The sequence below is a fragment of the Sceloporus occidentalis genome, unplaced genomic scaffold (assembly GCF_023333645.1).
Source record: "Sceloporus occidentalis isolate IW3139 unplaced genomic scaffold, rSceOcc1.0.p SCAF_1, whole genome shotgun sequence".
NCBI lineage: Eukaryota > Metazoa > Chordata > Lepidosauria > Squamata > Phrynosomatidae > Sceloporus > Sceloporus occidentalis.
In genome coordinates, this window is record NW_028316981.1 from 306156840 (window position 1) to 306168998 (window position 12159).

Genomic DNA, 12159 nt, shown 5'->3' on the forward strand with positions numbered 1-12159 from the left:
AAGACCTGGCTGGAAGGAAGGGAGGAAAGAGGCAGGCAAGGCAAGGCAAGGCTGCTCTGCTTAAGAGGAGAAGCAGCGCGCAGGTGGAGCAGGCAGCCCAGAAGCAGCGTGGAGCAGAGGAGGAGGAGGAGGAGGAGGAGGAGGAGGGCTCCTGGTAGATAAGGGCTGCCTGGGGGGCGTCGCCGGAGCCATGGGCAGAGGGCCCCGCCGCCGGACTCCGGACTCCCATTGGTCACGCCTCCCCCAGGCAGAGGGAGGGAGGAGGAGGAGGAGGAGGAGAGAGAAAAGGAAGAAGAAGAGGAGGAGGGAGAAGAAGAGGGGAGAGAAGAGGGAGAAAAGGAGGAGGAGGAGGAAGAGAGAAAAGGAGGAGGAAGAGCAAGAGAGAAATGGAGGAGGAAAAGGAAGAAGAAGAGGGAGAAGAGGAAAAGAAGAGGAGGAAGAAGAGGGAGAAAAGGAGAAGGAAGAGGAAGAAGAGAAAGGGGGAGAGGGGGGAGAGGAAAAAGAAGAAGAGGAGGAGGAGGAGGAAGAAGAGAGAGAAATGGAGGAGAGAGATGAGGAGGAGGAGGGAGAAAAGGAGGAGGCGAAAGAAGAGGAGAGGTGAGAAGAGGAGGAAGAAGATAGGAAGGGGGAGAGTAGTAGGAAGAGGAGGGAGAAAGGAAGGAGGAAGTTGAGTAAGGAGAAGAGGAAAAGAAGGAGAGGAGGAGGGAGAAGAGGAGGGAGAGGAGAAGGAGGAAGAAGAGAGATAAATGGAGGAGAGAGATGAGGAGTAAGAGGAGGAGAGAGAAGAGGAAGAAGATGAGGAAGAAGATGGAGAAAAGGAGGAGGCAGACAAGGAGGAGGGAGAGGGAGAGGGAGGAGGAGGAAGAGGAGGAGGGGAAAAGGATGAGGAAGTTGAGGAAAAGAAGAGGAGAGGAGGAGGAAGAAGAAGGAGAAGAGGAGGAAGAGGAGGGTGGGGGAGACACACAGAGATGAGGGACCAGGAGCCAGTTGTTGGTATTCACTGCCTTCCAGTGCATACACACACAGACTCAAGGCGACCCTGAGTATTTAGGCTTTTCTGTCAGAGAAAGAGAGAGCCCTGGTGCCACAACAAAGGACAAACCCCAGAATTCATACATATATATATACCATATTTTCCGGGGTATAAGACAACTGGGCTTATAAGATGACCCCCAACTTTTCCAGTTAAAATATAGAGTTTGGGATATACTCACCATATAAGACTACCCCTCTTCCAACACACATCAAATAAAAATTTAAAAAAAAAAACAGATTTGATTTCAATATTGTAATTTTAATTCAAATGACATGCAGGTACTTAGCAGGAAAACTTGTTGTATACAAAGCCTGCTTGGATTGGTCAGCTCTCCCTGCCTGCCCAGCCCTCCCTGTCTCCAAGACTATCAGAACGGTAGCTGCTTTCATACAATTGTTGCATATGGTAGGGATGCAGCCTCGGCCGTTTTTGAGCTCCCCCACCATATGTGGCAACAGCAGATTCTCCATTTTGGCTCAGAAGTTTCAGCACCTGCCCTATAAGAAGACAACCCCTGACTTTTGAGAAGATTTTCCTGGGTTAAAAAGTAGCCTTTTACACCAGAAAATACAGTACATTTTTACTGAGTTTTCACACAAAACAAACACACAAAACATCAACCAAAACAACAACAATACAGCAAAACACAATCCCCTTCCTCCCCACCTATTATTATCTACATGACTTCCGACACACCCAACCTAAGACTCAGATGTGTATCTTTCATGTGAGATATTTCGCCTTCTATGTCAGGGTGCTCCGGTGCCACAGCAAACTACAAAACCCAAATTTCCATAGGATAGAGCCATGGCAGTGAAAGCCAGGTCAACATGAATTATTTCTGCAGTGCAGACGCAACCAGAAGGATAAGATGTCTCCAAACCCTTTATCCTCACCTGCTTTGCTTAAGTCTTGTAGGTTCAGGGCCCCTGACCTCTTTGAATGAGTCTATTCATCTGGCCTATAGCCTTCCTCTCTTTCTACTGACCTCCACCTTTCCTAGCATTATGGTCTTTTCAAGTGAGCCACGCCTTCTCATGATTTGGCCAAAGTATGACAGCCTCAGTTTTGTCATCTTGGCTTGCAGGGAGATTTCAGGCTTGATCTGTTCAAGGACCAATTTCTTTGTCCTTTTGTATCCACAGTATCCTCAGCACTCTTCTCTAGTGCACATCTCAGATGAGTTGATTTTCTTTTTATCCACTTTCTTCACTACCCATCTCTCACATCTGTACATGGTGATGAGGAATACAATGGCTTGGACAATTCTCTACTTTAGTGCTCAGTTGTGTCTCTCTACTCTTTAGGATCTTGTCTAGTTCTGTCGTCTCTGCCCTTCCCTTTCCTTGGTGGGAAAAGGTTAGCACTGGGGAGGGAAAGGCCAAGGAGAAGCAGAGGGTGGAGGAGTGACCTCGGTATAAAAAGGCACCACGGGATCCTGGAACATCCCGCTTTGATCAAAAATTGGAAAAGCGGGATATAAATAAACTATTTATTATTATTATTATTATTATTATTATTTAACATCTTGGAGAGTGACTGGTTTATTCTAGCAGTAATTTCCCTGAACTTTCCCAGATGCGACCCCTTGCTGTCTCCTTGGTGGCAGCCACAGTATTGTCTTCATGTTGTTGTTGTTTGCTTTTAAGTCATTTTTGACTTATGGCAGCCCTAAGGGAAAATTATCACAGGGTTTTCTGGGGCTGAGAGTGTGTGACTCACCCAGTGAGTTTCCATGGCCAAGCGGGGAAGTGAACCTTGATCTCCAGATTTGTAGTCCACATTCAAACCACTACACCACACCACTCCACTCCCTGAGTGGCGCAGTTCAGCAAGAGCTCCACTATGTTCTACCACACCAATGTGTTGCTTTCTTCCTTCAAGTCCTTTCTGACCTATGGCGACCTTCAGGCAAACCTAGCACTGGGGTTTTTGGGCAAAATTTGTTCAGAGAGGGTTTGCCCTTGCCTTCCTATGGGGCTGAAAGAGTATGACATGCACAGGGTCACTTAGTGGGTTTCCATGGCTGAGCAGAGATTCAAATCCTGATCTCCCAGTGTCCTAGCCCAACACTCAAACCACTACATCACACTGCCTCTCACATAAGATCAGTAACATCCATTTTTCAGCTTAGATCTATTTGGAAATTTAATTTAATCATGAAAAGGTTATTTTGGCAGGGACTATAATTCCCATAATCCCCCAGACAGCATATTGGCCACAGCTATGAGGGCAACCTAATGGGGGTATGGTTCTGTTGTGGTGGGTATGTCCCTTCAAGTCAACTCACAGCAAGATTTATTCAGAAGAGATTTGCCACTACCTTTCTCTGAGGCTGAGAGAGGGTAACTTGATCCCGGAAGATTCTGGGAGATAGGTGGGTTTCTTCTTCTTCTTAAATCAAGTTTCCAAGTTCTGCATCAATGTAAGAGAAGTCCTCAACAAACATATTCCTGTAGATTCCCTTCTGAAAGTCCTCTTCTCATTTCTCTTCAGACTTTATTGCACTGGGCTACACATATGGGATTTTAAAAGTGACTTTGGCTGGTACTTCCATCACACAATATTGTGTCTGTCTTGCTGCTGCCTTGCATTCCATCCTTTATGTTGTGCACCTTTTAATTGATGGCCAAAATCCGTCAATAGGCTCTCACTCTCACTGCTATTCCATTACTGCCTTTGTGCAATAAGTCCTTCCTGCTGCAGTTCTGTTTCTCAAGCAGCCATGTGGTGTGAGTAGGCGTGATTCTGCTCCTCTTCCCCTTGCAGCAATCACAACTGCCAACACTTTCTCAAAGATGGCTGCTGTGGGCACATTCACACAGCAGCTGGCTTCAGGAGGTGGTTGGCAACCATTATTATTATTATTATTATTATTATTATTATTAATTTCTTACCTGCCTCTCCCCATGGATCAAGGTGTGGGACAACAACAATTAACAAACAAGCAACATCAGCTAAAACACTTTGGTTAAGACACATATCAACTTAAAAGGACAAATAAGATGTGCGCATATTAAAACAATCCACATCTAAAATTCATCAGGTAAAATTCACAATTTAAAAACCATTTGGATAAGCCTGCTGGAAGAGACTAGTCCTCAATGGTGTTTTAAGTTCAGACAGCATATGTAACTGTCGAGTCTCTTCTGGCAGGTCATTCCAGAGTTGAGGGGTGGCTGAAGAAAAAGTCCTCTGGCTGACAGTTGCCAACCTAGTCTTGGCTGACTGGAGTAAATGACTGGCAGAGGACTTGAGTGTACGGGGTGGATTATATGGGAGGAGGCGATCAGCGTGGTTGTGTGAATGTGCACATGGCTGCCCTGTGCTTTGGGAGGAGCAATGATCACAGTTGCCAACATCAACCCAGCTTCTGTGTGTCCATTCACACAACAGCTGGCTTCTGGTGGCGTCTGGCAGCCCAGATCACTCGTTCACCCCCTTTCCTCCTGGAAGGCAGCATTAGGCAGTGCAGAAATGTCTTTAAACAGAAGCTGGGTGGCCATCTGTTGGATATTCTTTGATTGAAAGTTTCTGCATGGCAAGGGTTTGACTGGATGGCCCTTGGGGTCTCTTCCAACTCTATGATCTATGATTCTATGAAAATGCATCACACAACCATGGATCACCAAAGCATATCGAGGGGACAAGTATGATAAGAAATTGTACAAAACTGGTGTGCTTCCTTCCATTGTTAAACCAGCGTGATTGTAACTGTACAATTGTGATAAAGTCTTTGGTTGTAATGTTATTATTATTATTAACCTTTATTTATAAAGCGCTGTAAATGTTGTCTTGTCTTATCTACTTCTGCATTGCAGTGGTGTCTGCAGTCAATCAACTCATGAGATGTGCATGTACTTCCACCCAGTCCTTCTCAGACATTGGTCTCTCCCACATGGCCTGCCCACCCAGTTTGGAGACCTGGTTCCCAACCCTGCTTAGAGTGGTTTACACTTGTGGTAGTTCCCACAACATGCTCCAACAGGATCCCTTATTTGTCTTTGTGTTATCACTTGCTTCCATCTTGTTAACCTTGTTTAATCTTCAGCGTGAGTCAGCTAAAGCATATAAATAAATATGAGATGCTAGAGGTCTATATTGCCCTCCTCTGCATGCCCAGTTGTGCACTTTATGTAGTTAATTCTTTTATTATACATTCTGAGAAAGCGGGTGATACAAGCAAGAGACTCACATGGTGCAGGTCATTTTGGGTCATATCACTTTGGTCAGCTTTGTGGGGATCAGCCTTTTCTTTTTAACAACTGAGTTAGAATAACAACTTACAAAATACATGTTTTGCTAATACCTTGGTATAAAACCAAATAGGAAAAAGGGGATTGCATAAATAATCAGGATATAATGTAATATTCTTTATTGAGTATTCTACAACCTGGTATGTAAGCCAATTAGCAGTTTTTAGATTCATTGCATGTATTATTGTAGCTTGATGTTTTCTGTAAATTCTGAAAAAGACTATATGCTGTCAGTAGATACCACCCAGATATCAGAAGTCTTTTATTTCTACTTATGCTACCATTTATATATATATTGTTCATATTACATTATATTCTGATTATTTATGCATTCTCATTTTTCTTGGGGCACTATGGTATTTGGTGTGTTTAAACTGTCTTTTTTGTTTTGCTCATACTTTGGCCCTGTTAATCTAGAGATCTTGAAGTTACTGGCAGAGTGGCTGAATATAATATAAAGGTGAAATTCAATTGAGTGGGCATGCTGGCTGGGAGATTTTGGGAGTTGTACTGCAGAGTAACATCTCCAAACTCACACCATTGTCATGTGTTTATTGTCCTGATCCAGATACAGAAAAGGTCAGGCTGAGATAACCATTTTCTTTTTACAGAATTCAAGGTGGTAGGATGGATCATATAAACCATAGACTGCAGGTTAAATGTCACTGTTCTGAGTTCTTCCCGCTGCAAAAGGTTCCCTGCAAGAAAAAAAACTAGCACACCAGGAATGAACTACACTGTTTTTGAGTAATATGTAGATTTTTACTCACATTTTTAAAACATGGGGTGAAGGTTTTAAAATTGGCATCTTCCACCTGATGTACTCAGGAGTGGTGCTACGTAGTCAAGCACTTTCAGTTGATACCATTTCATAGTCTTCTATATAAAATTAGTAGAGGCTAGTCTGTGGACTATAACCTTTAATTTTTGCCAGTGGAGAAATCACTCAATTCTTTTTTTTTTTTTTTAAAGAGCTTTCTGCATCTGAAAAACCATTTTCACCAGATTATGAAAATTGTGGAGTATTCCTGGATCAGGATAATCCATAATTCCATTTCATCTCCTTTCACACTACACACTTATAGCACTATAATATCCCTTTAATAGCCATGGCTGCATCCAATGTAATCCTGGGGCATGTAGTTTGATGAAGCTTCTGGCTATGAATTCCAAATACCCTTCCCTAAACTGTACATCCCAGGAGTCCATAAAATGCTGCCGTGGCAATTAAAGTGCAATCATTGCACTATCATTATGTAGTGGCAAGAAAGGGACTCTTGTTTTCAACCCCCTGCCCCATAGTCAAATGTTCTCTGGCTTTTAGCCATATTCTATTTTGGCCAAGCTGTTTGGAGTGTCCCTTCCCACCACCAGTTAGGATTCCCCCGTCATATGTTTTTGTAAAGTACTTCTGCAAATGTTGGAAGTCCATCCTTTTGATGCTTCCTTTTGTGTGTGTGTGTTGCCATTTTGTATACATAAGTATTGCCAGAGCACTTTGAGAACTGAGACCCCTGTTACTTTATAAGGTTCGTTGTCTTTACTGGCCTTCAGATTTGACACCAAATTATGGTGACCCTTTGCTACAGTTTTCTTGGAAAGTTTTATTCAGAAGAGGTTTGCCAATGCATACCACTTGCAAGTTGATGCACGTAAGAAAGCTTTCCAGCAGTACAGCAGAAGCATAAGCATGGCCAGATTATGGTGGTTGGGTTCACTTTCTATAGAAGTGTGATCTGTTTTGGGAGTGGTGGAATAGAAAATAACAAGATTAAATATGGAGCATAGTCATTATATGCACTGCAAAAATAATCCATTACACCATTTTAACTGTCATGTTTCAGCACTGTGGAATTATTAGAATTGTAGTTTGTTGTGGCACCAGAGCTCTCAGACGGAGAAGGCTAAATGTTTCCCAAAACTACAGTTTCTAGAATTCCATAGCATTGAGCCATGGCAGTTAAAGTGGTGTCAAATTGGATTATTTCTACAGTGCGGATGCAGCCATAGGGGAAGGAGAATCAGAATCTTCATCTGTGGACCCTTTTACAGCCCTGCAGTTTCAGTGAGTGTTGTGTCATTCGTTTTTACCCATTTTTACCACAAATAGCACACAAAATATTGATAATATTGGGAGCATTTGGAAGATTCAGGAAGTGACTGGGGAAGAAGAAGATGAAGCACACTAATCTCCCTTTCATACTGGGTCCTTAGCTTATTGGACACTGGGAACAATTGCTTGAATCGAATCCTTGATGATTCAGCCCAGAGCACCAAGATCTGCAACACTCACCATATTAACAAGCATCTAGTCTCCAGAAGATCTGGGGGTGGGGGTGGGATTGCCTTTTTGGACTATAACTCCCAGAAACCTCCTACCATGGTTGCTATGAGTCCTGTGAATTGTAGTCAAAAATTATATTTCCTAAGCTCTGGTCTCCATCTGTCTAAAACTGGAATAAATTGCACCACTTGCCCACTGTAACTTTAAGGCACCACTTTTATGCAGATTTACCTGGAAGTAAGGGTCACTGAAGCAAACTGTGGGGCAGGTTGCAATTCTACGCATACATAGATTGTTTGGGACTATGTTATATTATTTTATTATTTATTAAGTCACCATTGTGGAATGGTATGAGCATTGGTTTATGACTGGAGACTGGGTTCGAATCCCTGCTCGGTCATGGAAATCCACTAGGTTGACCTTGGGTGAGTCACATATTCTCAGCCTCAGAAAACCCCATAATAGGGTCGACATACGTTGGAAACAAGTTGAAGGCAAACAACGACCACACATTTTATTATAAGTTCTGTTATTATCATGAAGAAGATGCATACTCAAATGCCAAACAGAGGAATCTCAAATTAGGGTTGACTCAATGCATTTTCCTTCCTCCACCACCACCAAATAACAGAAACAGAAATTCCACACCTCCACCTTGGCAGAAAAATGTTAAATAGATAAAACTTGGCTATCCTTTCATGATACCTAAAGTGTCAGCTTGAGGTAGCTGCCTCACTCTGCCTAATAGTAAGACTTCAAGCAGATGCTCGGCCTATAACAAATAAAGAAGCTTGGGCTGAGTTATCAATCTCATGCCCTTTCTTCCCCTAGAAAGAAACAAAAAACGAAACAGTGCATTCAGATATTCAGGAACAGCGATTCTTGTTTTCCCAGGGGTTTTCCAGTGAGATGATTGCTGAAACCAATTGCACAATATTAAATGAGGGAAACACTTTTAGCAAAATGAAAAGATTCTCATTTACATGAAAAAGGCCTTAATAAAAGTGAAAAGGAATCTCATCAGTGATTACAATTTTGGCCGCTAGCATATACTTGTAACCCATTTTTGTATTTATTTCTTCTTTCTTTCTTCTTTCTTTCTCCATGCATTAATTAATTAATTAATTAATTCATACCTCACATTTTCCCTTAAGGGGGTTTGCAACAATGAGCTTTATCATTTGACAAAAGAAAGCTGAGACAGAGCAGCAGAGAAGCAGCTTCCTCCTTGCCTCTCTGCATGCTGTTGTAGCACTTTCGCTCTCTTGTCTAAGGCACACGGTCATAAAAGTATGCCTTTTGCCAAATTGATTTTTCCAGTGCAAAAGAAAGCATACTTTTACAACCATCTCTCTCTGGGAAGAGAACAGAAGTGCTATGCCATCAGACAGAGAGGCAAGGAGAAAGCCACTTCTCTGCCACTCCAGCTCAGCTTTCTTTGGTCTTGTGAAAGGCATAGTTGAAAATTCACAGGATATAAAAGTTAAAAGCAATTAAGCCAGTGGTTCACAACCTGTGGGTCTCATCCCCTTTGGGGGTCAAACAACCCTTTCACAGGGGTTGCCTAAGACCATCGAAAAACTCATATTTCTGTTGGCCTTAGGAACCGAGGCACAGATCCTTTTATGGTTAGGGGTCACCACAACGTGAGGAACTGTATTGCGGCATTAGGAAGGTTGAGAACCACTGAATTAAGCTATCATAAATTTGAGAGGAGTTAAAAACAAAAACCACTGGGGGAAAATAGAAGTCCAACACATTATACATGGGAGCCCTGCTTCTTCTTAAAAAAATAATTTAAATCAATTTTCAAAGGCTTACCAGAATATAAAAGTGTTCACCTTCTTGTAGAGAGATAGTCTGCCCTTAGTATCTGTGGGGGTTCCATTCCAGACCCCCCTGCAGATGCAAAAAAAGTAGGACCTCAAGTCCTGTGGTTTTCAATAGTCATATGCATGCGCATGACCACTTTGCCATAGCCACATGCACATGTGACTATTGGGGTAATGGGGCTTGCTGTCCATGGATGCTTAAATCCACGGATGGCAAGCCCATGGTTGGGGCAGACAGGCTGTAATCAAGTGGACATTATTCTAGACTCTCTGGGAAGGGAATTCCAGAGCATGAAAGCAGCAACAGAGAAGGACCTCTCCTCCTCCCCAATGCATCTATGAGGCTGGTGGAAGAAAGATCAGTCCACCCCAAAGATCTCCAAACATTGGTAGGTTCATATGAGACAATATGATCTTTCAAATAACCTGGTCCTGAGCTATATATACTTCACGCTCCTGTCCCTGCAGCACCCATCAGATATCTAACATAGCTTTTATTAATGTCAAATTTAATTGTTTGTGTTTCTATTTAGGGTTTAATCATATCCTATTGGCATAAAAGGACAACAAATATATAATAAAGGATGTGCTCCTCCAAAAACATTGGTATCTAGCAGTACTTATCTTTCCGCGTATCAAATCTTTAGAAAGGCGACACTAGTTTTTTTATTTAACTAATTCTGACAACGCATTACAAACTATCATTTCAGAGTCATATACTGTATGATCAATTAGGGAGGGTAAAAAAGATAAGTGTGGTTATTTTTATGCATCAGGTTTAAAATACTTTCAACCCTCTCTCTTATTAGTGAGCATTTGACTGCAAAAAAGAAAGCAGTGGACAAGCATTAGTAATGATCAGGTTTGTTGTTGTGTGTCATTAAGTCATTTCCAACTTACGATGACCCTAACATGAATGTATCATGGGATTTTCTTGGAAGGATTTGTTCAGAGTGAGTTCTGCCACTGCCTTCCTCTGAGGTTGAGAGAGTGTAACTTGCCCAACGACATCCAGTGGCTTTCCATGGCTGCCTTTTGCGGCTGCTCAAATTACATTTTCTTTGATGGTCGGGAGGATCATGCTGCCCATTTCTTTATGAGATTATAAACTGGGACATTGTGAAAGAATGGAAGAGAATAATGAGGAATGGTTCCAGGAAACTGGATCAGCCAGCAAGTAATATTTAAGGGGGATGGTAAGATACAAGGATGACATATAACATATCTAGGGGAAGCTGTGTTGGCCATATGGAAAAGTACAGTAACATCCCAAATCCACAAAACAGTTGGTCCGACCAAAATGCACAATATACTGTACGTGTTGCGAGCTTTCAAAGCTCCAGTGGCTTCGTCATCAGGCAAAAGAGTAAAACAGATTATTGAAGGATGCCATGTATGTAAAAAGTTCCTAAGTACCCTGAAGGCACCAGATCCTGTCTGATCTTGGAAGGTAAGCAGGGTCAGGCCTGGTTACTGCTTGGATGGGACACCACCAATGACTACCAGGTGTTGTGAACTAGGCAATGGCAAAGCACTTCTGATACTCCTTGCATAAAAAAGATCAACAAAATTTATGATGCTTTCTTAACTCAACAGGTGCATTGAAGGCACATATACACATGAATGTGAAAGGGAAGTGGGAAATTACAACCCCCAGTATGAAAGGGATACACAAGCTAGGGGATGCTATGGGGCCTTATCAGTTTGAGAAACAGAGGAGTAGATTGGAAGCACTGCCCTGTGAGGCAGGAAAATATATGAAGATGCGGGGGGAGACTGGTAATGTGGGTTTCCACATAGGATTAATTCCCGCTTAAAATTGAATGTATCTCTGAGCTAATGTAATAGGGAATCTATCTGCTTGGGCTTTTATTAATTTAATTTCCCTTCTCCACATAACTGGGGAAGTCTATGCTTCTAAACCTGCAAGAATCCTGCTTTGAGCCAGGCATTGGAATTAGCTGATCCTCAAGTTCTCTCCCATCTCCAAAATCCTAGGAAATCTATGGTTCAGTGACAACACTGTGTGTGCTCTGAGGCTTTTGTTTTCATATGTAATTGATCTTTGTTTGTTTCTGTTATCCAGCTATGGTTATGGGTATTTTTTTTAAAGAATATTATCCAAACAGGCAGTTTCTATATTCTGTGCTGCTTTTTTGGAATGGATAAAGCAAGAGAAAGAGAAAAAGAAAGACGGAAAGCCCAAGCAAAGAGAACACACAAGGATTTAATCAGAGTCTGGTTGCCAGGTTCCCTGCCCAACGCCCCCACTCCACCTAATCTGGGGGTCTGAGAGGGAGGAAAAGAAAGAATTTGTACAGGGAGCAGAGGAGTGTTGAGGAATGAATGGAGTTGGGGGGAGGGTTGGTTTTGACTGCAAATAACCTCGCAGTGCACATAAAGCTGGGGGTCTCAGAAAGGGCACTGAGCTGCTTTTTACAGGCTCAAAAGCGATCATGGTCTGACTGCGCAAAAGCATTTCAAACAGGGCAGTTAGACATTCAACAGGTGCAGTTTGCTTTGGTTCAGAGAGGAAGAGATGGTGGGAAACACCTTAGCAGTTGGATTCCTGCCTGCTCAGGCCACTGTTAAAATGACACAGGAAGGACAAGAGACAGACTCAGTATACTGACAGTTTCAAAAGTTTTTAAGTAAAAGAATCTTCATGGTTTCTGTTGGATGCTGGATGAGCTGGTTTCATGTTATAAAGTCTTGTTCTATTTGCCTTTCTGGAAAACTGATTGTTTCAAA